The sequence below is a fragment of the Heliconius melpomene genome, chromosome 19 (assembly GCF_056956725.1).
Source record: "Heliconius melpomene rosina isolate 202511_hmr_F chromosome 19, ASM5695672v1, whole genome shotgun sequence".
NCBI lineage: Eukaryota > Metazoa > Arthropoda > Insecta > Lepidoptera > Nymphalidae > Heliconius > Heliconius melpomene.
The window spans coordinates 12,329,720-12,344,271 of record NC_140407.1 but is presented as its reverse complement, the minus strand read 5'-3'; the positions used below and the strand labels follow the sequence as shown (position 1 = coordinate 12,344,271).

At 32.4% G+C, this 14,552-nt stretch overlaps 1 protein-coding gene across 1 annotated transcript in view; it reads left to right on the top strand.

The window, feature by feature from the left end:
• The first annotated feature begins 7,840 nt into the window (after positions 1-7,840).
• VGlut (Vesicular glutamate transporter) overlaps positions 7,841-14,552 on the top strand; it is a 48,244-nt gene continuing 41,532 nt past the window's right edge. The window contains exon 1 of the mRNA XM_085202758.1: positions 7,841-8,280. The gene's annotated coding sequence lies outside the window, so the exon portion shown is untranslated. The remainder of the gene's footprint in view (positions 8,281-14,552) is intronic.

Below are 14,552 nucleotides of genomic sequence, written 5' to 3'. Positions count from 1 at the left end.
ACGACGATAAAACGCTTAAGGGATCACTGTCGTATGTCTGAGTATTGCCATATGCATGTCTTATTCATGAATATATGCTGCATGGGATCTATTCAAATTACTGCATTACTTTTAATGATTGGTTGATATATTTTTAACCAAACTTGTAAACATTACAGTGGTTATAGTTTTAAGTAATAATATTTTTTATGGTAAATTTGTGTATAGCATGGTAAATTTTTGATTTTGGAATCACAAAAACTATAGCCTATAAGACTAAGTAAAATATTTTTAGCTGACATTGTATCATGGGTAGAAATTTGTATATATCATGGCGGGCGCAGAAAAGGCCTCCTTATACATGCACTCCCGCGCACAGCAGGGTAGCCAGAGGGAACTTAGTGTTACACTCCGTTCCCCACTTTCTTGCATGTTGAGTGGCAGTAATCAACGCCGCGCTTTGCCTCGAGACCAAAGCGAAGAAAATGGAAATATAAACGTAAATAAATATTTCATTTCCTCGAGTAGGGATCGAACCCACAGCCGTTTCGTTACAGTCACACCCCTATGGCCCTTTATTTTTGATAGTAAATAATAATTTCAGATTAAATAATATTAAAATATATTTTTATTTTAATAATATTTAGATATATTTTTATTTCTTAATATTGTATTTAAATGTCTTAAGAACATTTATTATAAGGCTATCGTTTGTCCTTTGAAAAATCACACCCTAATGTAGTTTTGATGTTATCGAAAGTACTATAAAAGAGTCTGGTGTGGTTTTCGTTCTATAGAAATTAATGGTCGTATGACCCTGTGACGAATCGCCGCTTTCGATTAAGGTAGGTACCTACTTACTTCTTCGTTTAAGGGATTCGACATTGATAAAGGTATGATAAGTTACGTTTGCTCATAAACATATTTAACATGTGAAAATTTATTACATATTCCATATTCAAAATACATACTTTAATATGTAATATCAGAGAATGCCCCCCCATTCTCTGCAGGTATCTTGAGCTATTAAGACTAGTGTCGTTTGAGGTCAGTTGTGGCGGAGAGGCTCTAGAGGGCGACTGTAAGTGCGAAAGGTTGTGGGTTCGATTTCCTCTCGCTCTTCGCTCTGGTAACGAGGTAAAGCGCGGCGTTGAGTTTTGCCATTCAAAACGCAATGTCTCTTAAATTCGGCGGAAAGTGGGGAACAGGATGTTTTAAGACTAGATTCCCCCTACCTTCCAGTGTGCGGGATACAGCGTGAAGCTATAGAAAGACCAGTGTCCGAGAAAACGGCAATAAAAGTTGATTTCGTAACTTAAATTTAGTGATTTAAAAAGGGACGGTTTATTTAAGTAATGTTTAAAATTTTCTGTAACCCTCCTCGCTACCATATTTGTAACGCGGAAGTGAATTTAGAATAGGGGTTTATGTCCATTTGACACTGCTTGAAAATAGCACGTTTTTATTCCGGCATTTTTATTAGCCCTCTTTTCCTCTTTGTAACGCGATGCAGAATTCTACCCTAATAGCAAAATTTATTTAAATTCTTAGAAGAATATTCTATCTTTCGTTTGTTCTGAAAGACTTAAGTGTGCCGGTTAGAATTTCTACTTGCGCTCATTGAAATATATTTTAAATTTGTATTCAGATGCAGTTATTTGTTTATTTCCTTTTGTTTATCTTTTGTTTTTTAGCATAAACTCTAAAGAAGAGATTATCAGAGACACTAAATACTATTAATTAATATTCAGTTGTGTTGTCCCTGCTTCCCCGTAATTAAGTGCTAGTAGAGTTTAGTATGTACCCTTCCCGAGGGACAGGATGCTGACACCGGGGCACATAAAACATTCACGCCCTAAAACCTGTTAATTGCGACAGTTTAAATATCAGAATATTAAATGTGAAACGTATTCTTTATTTATATTAAATTATTAATTATCAGATATCTGTTTACTTTTACCGTTTTCATTTGTTGTTAAATAAGAATTAATTCTTGAACAGTTTATTAAGGAAGTGATTCCTTGCTTATCTAACTATAGGGTGGTCACAAGAGGGATAAGTGACAAATCATATTCTTCTTTCGTCCAATTATTGGGCTAGTAATTGAAATTTATTTCAATATGAATTATGTTACTTTCAATTTTTTAGGCAGAGGGAGGGAGGGAGGGAGAGGAACTCAACGCCGCGCTTTGCCTCGTCACCAGAGCGAAGAGATTAAATATTTCATTTCCTCGAGTGAGAAATGAAAAGTAACATGAACAATACAAATGTAATTATTTTTAATATTAATCTGCTTATAATCCGCATCCGACGACATCATTGCAAACAATATCTCTGCAAATTAATCAAAGTTTGAAATGATTTAAATATTGATTTAACTCCAGTAAGTAGCGGGGCGGGCCGGCCGGCCCAATATTTGTTGTACGCAAACAGCAATATCGTTGCGCCTCCGGGCTATCCCCGCTTCCGTATTTCAATCCCGCCCGATATGATAATGACGGATTCCCGTAGTGATTGCTGATGCGTGCTTGAAACAGCTTTGTGTCGGATTTATTGCAATTTGTGCGGGCTTTTAATGGAACGCTCTGCAAATACAGTCGTACGTATTAACTGCTAAGTGATTTTGTACGTAGACTTCGTATATATTACGATTACGATACTTTCTATGTTCTACTTGTTTAGTAGTTTTAAGATTCAAGTTATGAGTAATTAATTCGACTTTGGCCCTTATTTATAAACCGCTTTCAACTCTGAGATCGACCTTGAGATGCCATTTTAGTCCAAAAATTATATATCTATGAATGAAAACTGCCTCTAATATAATTATTTTGAGTGAAAATTTTATCAAAGTTTAAACTTTAATAGGAAATATTATACCGTTGTGAGATTCGCCCTAATTACTTGTCAGTTGTCACTTTTAATGAGAGTTCTAATTATGTTTGGATATCTTAAACTTTTGTTTTTAGCCCCAAAGTATGTAATGGTACGTTATCGATCTATTAATTTACACTTTACGTTTACGAACGCAAAGAAATTTAACAATAATTTATATTTACAATAATAAATATACATTTGAGGCGGTCTTGGCGCAGCAGCGCAGCGTCTGATTGCAACGCGACGGTTGTGGTTCGATTCCCACTCGGGATTTTTTTTTTTTTATTTCCACGCTCTAGTTACAAGACAAAGCTACGCTACTACGGGAATAGTGTGTTAATGAATGAATGATAAAATGTGTGCCGTTATGTGTGGGTATATAAAGCGTGAAACAATTAAAAAAAAATGAATATAAGGAAGTTTTAATGTGCTATAAAATATAAACTGTATAAACTAAAAAAAAACGCAGCAAATCGTTCAAACTTTGTCATAATCTAGAACTTTAAAATAAGCTTATAAAGCCATATATTATTATAAACTATAGTTTCTAGTGTATAAAATATCCAAGAAAATGTTATAAGAGGGTGAATTATAGGATAATCGTTGAGCTCGTGGAGTGTCGCCTCATCAAAGTTTGCGGGTACGACTTTGATAATGAAGACTTATGAGTCTAGCAAGTACAAATCTCTTGGAACCTTCATTTTCCTTATTAGGGCTGAGTAGAAAATGACGTTGACACATTGATACTTCGTTCTTTTTTAATTATTATCATTAGTTAACCAGAATTATGTGCAAAAATATAGTACAAATTTATAGCCACATGTTGTAATTTTTATTTGTACTGATATTTTAGTATTGATAGATAGGTATTATAATTTTTTGCCTCGGTTCAAACAGGGCTTCTATTTTTTATTTTTCTTAAATATTTATGAATAAAATATTTATTTAAATTTATATTTCCATTCCTTCGCTCTATTCTCGAGGCAAAGCGCGGCGTTAAGTTCCGCCATTCAACACGCAGTGCCTCTAGAATTCAGCGGAAAGTGGAGAACGGAGTGTCTTACCTCTAGGTACCCTCCACCTACCCTGATATATGCGGGATACAGCGTGAAGCTAAAAAATAAATAAAACATTTGACTTATCGACTCTATCTATAAATAAACTCCTAACACATATAAACCCCTTTCCCGGTACTTATCGGGGTTTTAATGCGTTGTACATCGTTCCACGTGAACGAGTATGATTCATCACAGCCCATTCACAAAGATCCCTGGATTCAGACGTGCTTTTATAGGGATGTGATTTTGAAAATAAATTATAATCGATATCTATTTAAGCAGCCAGTCGTGCCGCAGGGGCACAGTGTGACTGTAAACACGATGAGTTGTCGGTTCGATTTCCATTCGGTGGAATGAATAATTATTTATTATTTTTTTAATTTCGTTTCTCTGGTACCAAGGCAAAAGCATGGCGTTGAATTTCGCCACTCAACACTCAATGCCTCCAATATTCGACGGAAAGTGAGGAACGGAGTGTCTTAACATTAGGTTCCCTCTATCCACCCTGCTGCGTGCGGGATACAGCGTGAAGCTTATTTATTTATTTATTTATTTTATTTATATTAAACTTTTATTTAGAAAAACATCGTAGCAGTCTGACCACAACGCCACCACTAAATTCGACAGATCTAGGCGACGCGTCGACCGACGGATTACCGTGATTTCCCAGGGGGCTACCACGGGAAAGACACCTTGGTTGCATTCACATTATTACTTTCCTATACCCCGACCGCACTGACAGCTGTGACGACGTCTGAGATGTGTAATTATTTCTCGTAATTATTATTTGTACGACTTATGGTTAAACGCGTTTGTCAGTTATTGATTTTCCCCCTACTGGTTTTGGATACTTATGTTTTAATTGATTTTTTTTATCTTAATTAAATATCATATCATAGATTTACTTGGCAGTTAAGTTATAATTTTAAGATTTTTACGCACGTTCGGGAGGACTAGTAAGTTCACGTGGTTCCTCAGATACTATTCAACTGCTTACATTATTCGGAAATAAAAAATCAGCTTCATGCTGTATCCCGCACACTGCAAGGTGCAAGCAGAGGGAACCTAGTGTTAAGACACTCCGTTCCCCACTTTCTGCTGAATTCCAGAGGCATTGGGTATCGAGTGGCGGAATTCAACGCCCGCGCTTTTGCCTCGATACAAAGCAAAGAAATAAAAATAAAATTTAATAAATATTTCATTTTCCCAAGTCGATCGAACCCCTAACCTGTCGTGTTTACATTCACACACTTGTGGCCTTGCTCCACGACTGGCCTCAATACATTGCATACTGGTTCATTATTCTAATTTTTTTGATACGAATGCTCTTACTATAGAAAGATTAATTACTTGTAAAATCGTACCTAATTTTTGTATTTTACTAAAAATCTATAACTAAATAATGGAAGATTAAAAAATAATAATCGCATACTCGTCTATATTAAAAATATAGCAATACAGCATATTGATGTTTGTGATGAAAATGAAAACATCGGTGTCCACCCTCTCCGAGGCGACGACAATGCATCACGAGGCGACATCCGGCGGAAGTGGCGTAACGAGGCCGTTGTTCCGAAGGCCCCCCCTTCCCCTCCTGTCTACTTTTCCATAGAACCCTGCAGAGATTATTTTCGGATATTCATAGCTCAATGCCACGGTGATGAATGCGAGCTCACATTAATATGTCCGCGGGCTCTCTTTGAATACTTTGAATAAAAATTGAAAAGTAATATCTCAATTAACGTCATTATCAAAAGAAAATTGGTTTAATTGGGCATTAGTTTGCTCATATCTGTATATGCATATATATGTATTTTTTTATCCTATCTGGTGTCAACACTGCGTTCTCTACTTTTAGCTACCGACATGTTGTACAAAATTTTATTATTATTAGTAAGGCAATGCAAAATTTATACGGCATCCAGTCATTTATGTGAGTTAGTAAAGCTTCTTAGTCCTCTAAGCTTGCCTAATTGGCGCTTTGAAGAATCGCAAGTATGAAATGATTGCCTCGTTAAGTTTATTTCTATTCAAAAATATATTTCTATTTAAAAGCAGGAAATCCACGTAGTATTAGTAATTTTTATTTCAATTAATATATTAAATTGTTAATGTAATAAGAAAAAAGAAATAGAAAATTATTTAATAATACTTAATATAAGAATTATTTTTAGTATCGTAATTTTTTATTAATAATAATAAATAGTAATAGATTTTTAGAAGTATTATAAGAGATTTTCTTTGTTTGCTCAGCGTAATTCTTAAAAAAAGCTTCATAACAAAAAATATGAATTCATAATAAATACGAACCAGTTGTCGTTTCATTACAAGGATAATTTGTAAAACTGTTTTTGTTGTCTTAAATAAATTAGATTGTTTCATTTGAAAACTCAGCACGACATAAAAAAAGGGTTCCCGAGACCCGACGGCGATAATAAAATCGGATTAATGCAAAATTAGTGATTTAAAGCTTAGCTGTAATAAAGAATATTGTTATACTAAAAAGTTGTATGACATAGTTTTTATAATTTAACAAATCTAAATACAATTCTGATGCATCCAATAAAAGTGATCTCTTGAAACTTGAATAGAGGAACTCGTCGCCGCACTTTGTTCATTCCCACGAGTGGAGGTCGAACCCACAAACCATCACGTTTACAGCCATATGACGTCCCACATACCGCACACCGCGACGGTGTTGGGCACAGTAGCGGTACTTATATATTGTTATTTGTACTAGGATGCTATTCAACAACAACACATTCAACATCCATAATTCCTTTGACAATGGGCACAGGGAACCTAGTGTTAAGACACTCATTTCTCCAGTTTCTGCAGAATCCTGGAGACCTTGCGTGTTGAGTGGCGGAAATCAACGCCTCGGTTTACCTCGACACCAGAACGAAGAAATAAATATATTAAAGGCTTGTGTTTAAACGGCACCCAAAAATGTACCCATTTTACTACCAATAAAATTTTACCAAAATGGATAAACGGCTACCAAATTACGTTTAATTCGAGAAAATGATATATTAAATAATTTCATTTGCTCGCTCTAGTAACGATGCAATGAAGAAGCTCAGCATTGGGTCCCGCTACTATGCACTCAACGCCTCCAGAATTCGGCGGAAAATGGGGAACGGAAGTGTCTTTTTGGGAACGTCGTGTCATAACATTAGATTCACGATAAAAAGACAAATTTTCAAGCAACTGCTACTATGAACAAAAACAAAAGTTTATTATATTCAATTCAGCTAAGCGAAATAGCCAATTTTGTTCTCCCATACTAATAAATACAGTTTTATGGCGCAAAGCCTCTTATCTCTCTTTCCAAGCAGGCGAAATCAGCAACGCAATGTCCAAAGGTCTTTAATAGTATACGACTGAAATTATTATGATCATTAATTATTAAAAATTTATTATCAATTTAAAAAGTTTTATGATTTATATACTACTTTACAAAAATAGTAAACCACTATATATCTACTAAATAATATTCGATAGCTAAAATATATAAAAATTCTAAATTTAAAATATAATATTTAAATATATTTTTTAATTACCTTACCTTACAGGAAACTTGGTCCAATAAACGACAATAAAATGTTAAAATTTTTTACTATGCATTCTTATGAGTAGGCAAATAAGCTATATACTATATACTATAATATAGCTTCAAATGTTTATTAACGACGTACCATGAAGCTATAATATTATTTTTATAATTATTATTAATAATTGTGATTCTTGAAAACGAAGAAATAAGTAAAAGAAATAACATTGTTTCTTAATTAATGGAAAAAATTATTCCAATAATATTTTCAACAGCTTGGAAAAGTATAAAGGCGACAAGAGGGGATGGAAAAGCTGAGGTATGAGGTAGAGGACGGGGGTGGTTGTAAACACAAAGGTTGTGCAAAGCCGGCAGTCACGTGGCGCGTTCGCCGGGGGCGCATCACTCTTAAGGGTGGTATCGCTACGAGTACCAATACAAACATTGAACATATCATCGGTTCAAATACGCACGTGAAGCGTTTCAAGTGAACACATAATATCAGTTGAACTAATAGCGTTTTGCAAAGTGTATACAATCCTTAAGAGTGATGGCCTCCGAAAAGTAAAAAAAAAATTATGTAGGTATTAAAATATAATATACCTAGTTCGTAGATTCTTTAAACTGAAACGTCTCTGTACCAACATATGAGAATTTGTATTTAATACAACAACCAGTCTAAAGAATATCAGTATAAGGCATATCAAACTAAATTAACATATCTAGTACATATGAATAATTTTTAATGTAGGATAATTCATATTAGTTATACATATATCGTCGTGAGTAGTTTACAGTCTCGTATATGTGACAGCGGTGAGTTTTTCATTTTGTTTTCTAAAATCTGGATGTTTTTATTAAAGCATGTTATACGATATGTTTTGTACAAATTACGATATTAGGTAAGTCACTTTTAATAGCACATATTGCATGGTAAGCACTTTAGCATGATTTTATTAGGTACTTTATTACCCAATTTATGGTATGCTACCCTTCATTTTTTATAACTATGAATAAAATGCAGTTTTAGGATTATTGTGATTTAAAACAACATCTGTAGGTCGAATATAAGTTAATTTTATAAAAACGTATACTTTTGTTTCTCGTTTATAAATAAACAAATAATTTCACAATAAGAAAATTGCAAGTAGGAATATATTTTTTAATCTGTACATATTAAGTACAGATAAAAAATATATATTCTTAATGTTTACTTAATATGAAGTATGATGTGTTGAAGACTCAGCGATGAGTTGAAAGCTCAGAGTCATCTATCTGTACATGAGAGATATAATTTGTGAAAATCTATTATTGGGGGGTATTTATTAATGTCATAGAATTTAAAACAATGGTTTTTTAATTTTTGACCGTTTCTCTGTTTGTCTGTGCGTTTATCCACGCTAATTTCGAAAACGGCCTCACTGATTTAAATGTAGTTGTCACAGTTGTGTGTATTTTGCCAAACTTTTCAAACCCTCTACATTTGGTGTTTGTTGTATTTCAATTGGTTAATAAATAAAAAAGTTATGTCAATATAAACAATTGCATGACAATTTTGCTATTAAATACTTAAGTATTTTATTAAATTATCTGGAACTTTAATTATCAGTTTATAGATAGTTTTATAATGATAATATTAGTTAAATAATTTTAACAATTACGCCATTAAAAAGTATTTTTAATGGCGTAATTGTTAAAAGATAGGTTGTTAAAGGATAGGTAGGAGTGTTTTAAAAAATTAAATTTATTTAAATGTTGATATACTACAGTACTCAGAGATTTTTTTTGTTAAGAGAATGATAAGAAATATTTAACTTACGCTGTAGGATCGATGCCAGTTAAAAATCTAAGCTCACCAACTGCCTGGAACGTAAATCTGACGGCTTGCTCCCTAAAATTTGTCACTTCAAAGTGTAGCTAAAAATAAATATATAAAACTGTATACATATATCTGTAAAAAAATAAGTAAAAAAATATTCAGGCCAGTCGTGGCGCAGCGGTAAACGTGACATGGCGTGGGTTGGATTCCCACTCGAGTATATGAAATGTTTAATGTTCTCATTTCTCCGTTTTAGCGACTAGTTTTGGCACATAGCACATTCCAAATGCCAGAAGTAAATGACTGGCAAGTAGGTACAGTGGTTTACATCATCATGTGCCATACGCATGAGTAACTATTTGCATTTTACCACAAAGGCGAAGCCGCAGATACCAGCTAGTTTCCCTGGTCTAGATAGGATACGTGCGGCATTTTTGGACTAAAGTAAAAAGCCCAAATAAACTAGCCTGTAAACGTTCCCCCGGAGCTCCATATAACCTTGTGCTTAAACCAATCTGTACAGACGTCAGTACTGCACCTCTTTGATTCACTAGCTGAAAAATTGAAAAAAAAAAAACACATTTAGAATTGGAATATATTCTTTACTAGCGACCCCCTTGCGGCTTCGCCCGCTTTTACTACTGGATTATTCATATAATGTATGTTTGCAAAGCACTTAAGATAATAATAGTTAAATTATTAATGATAATAATAGTTAAATTAAACCAGGAAAACAATTCAGATGAGAAAATAAATAATTGTGTAGTACGTACAAACGGACGAAGTCGCGAGCGGGACATTAGAATAAAATTATTTTATATATCAACCATTAAATAAATTGATAACTTTATAAACTTATCTATTTCTCTATTTAGATTACTTAATAAATTCTTCACTTTTTATTAGTATAAAAACGACAATTTTGTATTGTCTCCCGTGCTTCATGCGGGATACAGCTTGAAGCTGATTTTAATTAGATATTGGAAATTAAAAAAACAATAATATATTTACAAATACTAAATGTCAAAAGCTACAAAATGAGATGAAACACGGTTTTACACGAGAAATAATGCAGGTCGACAGGAATGTCTTTAGTATGTGGGATATTTATTATTTGGCTATAATATAAAAATAAGTCTAAGCGAGCAAAGCCGTTTTAGTTTCTAGTCCATATGTATATAAAAACACGAATGCTTTCGTAATTTCGCGAGCGGGTCGCTAGTAGGTACTAATTAATATATGTATGTGTATTCTTTTCTTCCAATGTATGTAAATTTAATATATTAATTAATATATGTATGTTTATATGGATGTGTATTCTATGTAGTTTATGAGAGAGTATTTATGCAGGTGTATAAATATATATAGGTATGCTTGATCGCGCCATGCCCTGTCTTTTAAATTGATTCCTCTAAGATTAGGTTGCCTGGAAGAGATCACTTTTAGTGATAAGGCCGCTCTTTCACATTTATTTGTTGTACGATTTTTTTTTGTATTTGTTAAATATGTTTAATATGGTGTGAAATAAAGAGTTTTTATGTTATGTTATGTTAATATATTCCTAAGTAATCGAATATTCATACGAAGATTAAGAATTAAGAAGAATTTAACTTTTATTAAGTTATAGGATATGAAAACAGCTATTCTTGCTAAGAACAACAGTCAATCAACAGTCCAACAGCAGTTCTTAGCATCCAATATGATTTTAAATTATTAAGTGCCTATAAAATAATTGTATTTTTTGATTAAGTTTAAAAATATAACAAAAAGTAATAAAAGATATGGACCTAGCAAGATCCAATTTCTTAATAATGCAGCTAAGGAAAATTTCTTCCAATGTATGTAAATTTAATATATTAATTATTTGGTTGTAAACAATCTAATTTTAATTTGTTCATATATTAAAACAAAAATCAATATAAAAAGCTTTTAACAACCCTCGTGAAAGCATCCGAAACTAATTCAATAACCATCCCCAGTAACGGACCAGCATACGTCAAAAATTGTTTGCGTCGGCACAAACTTAATAGATAAATTAAATTTGGCTTAATTTATTCAATTTGGTGCAATTGCTGCGGAACAGAGAGACAATGGCAGCGAGGGCCGAGGGCGGGGCCACGGCCGGCCCGCCCGTTTGCGCTCACCTGTAAACGTATTAACATAGACGTTATTCAAATTCGTAGTATTCACTTTGTCTGTATCTACCTACATATACGAGGTATATATGCGGTATTATCGATTGATTGAAGCTTTTGGTAGTTGGTTCGATCTGCTTTATTACCGGCTTTAAATAGTTCATTCATAATTAAAGTAGAGGGTCTCTAGTGTTAAAACTCTCCGCTCCCTACTTTCCGCTGAACACCACCAGTGCGAAGAAAAGAAAATATTTCTTAGAGTAGGAACTGAACCCATAATTTGTTGCGTTTACATCCACAGCCTTGCGGCACAATTGTGCTCAAATAGTTATTAAAAATAAAATAGCTTTAAAATATAATAATGGTACTGTTCAAAATTAATATAATTTTTCTCTTTTCTCTCTTTTTAATCTTTTTCAAATGAGGCGAATTTCAATTGCATTACTGTATTTTTACACAATTGGAAAAACAATTTATGTGAAGCGAAACTGAAAAAGAACTTATTTAATTTTATAGAAAAAAAAAAAATCTTTTGAAACTAATTTTAAAAAATCAAATAACACAATAGAACTTGTAAAAGAGTCGTTGAAATGTTACCTCAGTCGTTTAAGGAACGTGATATTTATTGCATTTTGAGAGAGACCGCTCGAGTGGCGTCCCCGAGGAGCGATCGGTCGGCAAACAGTGATCCGTCGCGGAATCGCTGCGATCGTATTTGTTTCTTATTGAAGCTCTTAGGAAAATAAACTTTGGTTATTGCTTTTTCCCCAGCCTTCTTTTATATGTAGAAAACTTTGTATGTATGTTGTTTTTTTTTTTAAGATGGTGTTGTCTTATATAAATAGATTTTTTAAAATGGTTGTACCAGAACTTAAGACTATTAGAAATGTAATTTGAACAAGTAAAATAAAAAAAAAATCGTCTACAATTGACAGTTCATTGTCATCTAAACTTGATTTCTCCTTTCATTTCGTTTTTTTATGATAAAAATGCAATGGAATTCTTTTTATTTTACTTAATAAAGCGTACCTATATAAATAGAATAGTACGCAGGAACTGTTTGAAAAGTGATAAACAACTTTAATAATAACTTTTTATGTTTAATGATGAATATTAAAGAGGGTGTAACAATTCAATAAACTCCTTCTAACATTCGCTTGAGTTCACAATTTTCTATATTAAATCTGCACACCGTTTCGGAGTGGGTGAGTTGCTATGATACCTCAGAGAAGTTAATAAGTCATAAATAGAAGCGAGAGAGAGACGGCTTGATAGGTGCGCCAGTGTGTAGGACAAAGAGGGAAGCAACCCCCAGGTATAGGTGGTGGACTGGTGAGAGGCAATCGAGCAGAAAAAGGTGATTTTGCATAACTTCAATGCTACCTCTATAGAGATTAATGAAATATTTAAGTTTCATCAATACTGGATTTATTTATTTTAATTTATTAATAATAAAGAGAGAATAGTGTAGCGTCACTAGGCTAGGATTTCTAGTTGAAATTTCTGTTTAGTTGAAACGAAAAGAAAGTAACTGGAACTGAAGTAATGACAGCAGTACGTATTTCATGAATATCAATCACCTCGTCATGAATTAATTTATTAAATTGATTAGATTTTTTATTATAATTATTTGTGACTTGCTTAGTAAAATATGTGAAATTTAAATATAAAATAATAAAAACTTATAATAATGTTCAATAGTGAATAGAATGAAATAAATGTACAATATTTGAGTCGTTGAGAATCCGTTGCAACTAGCCTAAAGCGCATTAGGCACATTTTATTCTCCGACGGGATTTTCTACGCAGAATATTGATAACCTCCACTGTTCTAAAATATACTAGAAAGCATTACTATATTTTAAATGTTATTATTAATAACATTGTTTTATTTATATACCTATACTCGAGCGTATATGGAATAACAGCTTAACTGTAAATATTATATTTGTCATATAATTCAATTTACTAAAATCAGCAATCAATTTCATAATTTTTTATGAATATTTTAATATTCCTACCTATATTTACACTTCTCGATAAATTTAGGTACATCTATTTTTTCTGAAAGTAATAAAAACATACATGTTATATTTCCTATCTTTATAGAGAGTAAAGATAATGAAATAATAAAAATAAACCATAACGCAAAATAAACGAAATTATTCTCTTTCTTATTCTTGTAAAGAACACTGTCTATTGTATATATATTTTTTGTCTAATCTTAAATAGGCAATTTTAGAGACGTCTAAATCACATACATTATCATTAATTATATTTATCTGAGAAAACTACTCTATAAATTCAATATATATACGTAATATCAATGCAAAGATTTAAGATCGATAAAGTAATATTGTGGTCATTATTTACGTATTTTTAAATAGAACATCTTTTCATAAATATTCATTGAGATCTTTTCTTAAAAGAAACCTATTTTCTTGAAGTAAGTGACGAAAATTTGTCTTTACATGCATTTGAATAACATTAGTAATTTGTCTATTACCTACTCGATTTATCATAAAGTTTATCCCAAAATTAAAATTTTGTTTCTTTCTGCATAATTGTGGTCGAATTTCGTTGTTGCGATGTTAATTTTTGTATTGCACCAAACCGAGACAGTAAGTAATTGTTTACATTTTGAATAAAATTATTTGAATTTGAATTTATAATATTAGCACTGTTTCTTTATTAAAAAACAATATTTAAGGAATTTCGCTATATTTATAACATATCTTGGGTACTAAGTAAATGAATAATTTTCATGTCAAAAAAATATTGAACGTACTTTATTGACGAATAACCTATTGTGACACAGTATTGGGATTTAGAACCATGTTCAAGTAAAGCTGTATCACCCCTTGGCTTGTAAAGTGGTAACGTTAAAAGCCGATAAGCGCTGAGAATGCTTTTTGAAAGTAGTCGATCGCTGTTAAGTGCTCGCCAGCTCGCTCTTAAACCAAAAGGATACTTAAATATCTTGAAATGTATAGAGAAAACGTAAACTTACATTTTTTTATTTTGAACTTAAATAAAGTCACTTTTGTTCTTTTTAATTACTGGTCATGTGTTGTAAGACCTAGTAGTCGCTAATATGTAACTACCTTTATTTGTTGTTAGTGTTCTTACAGTGAT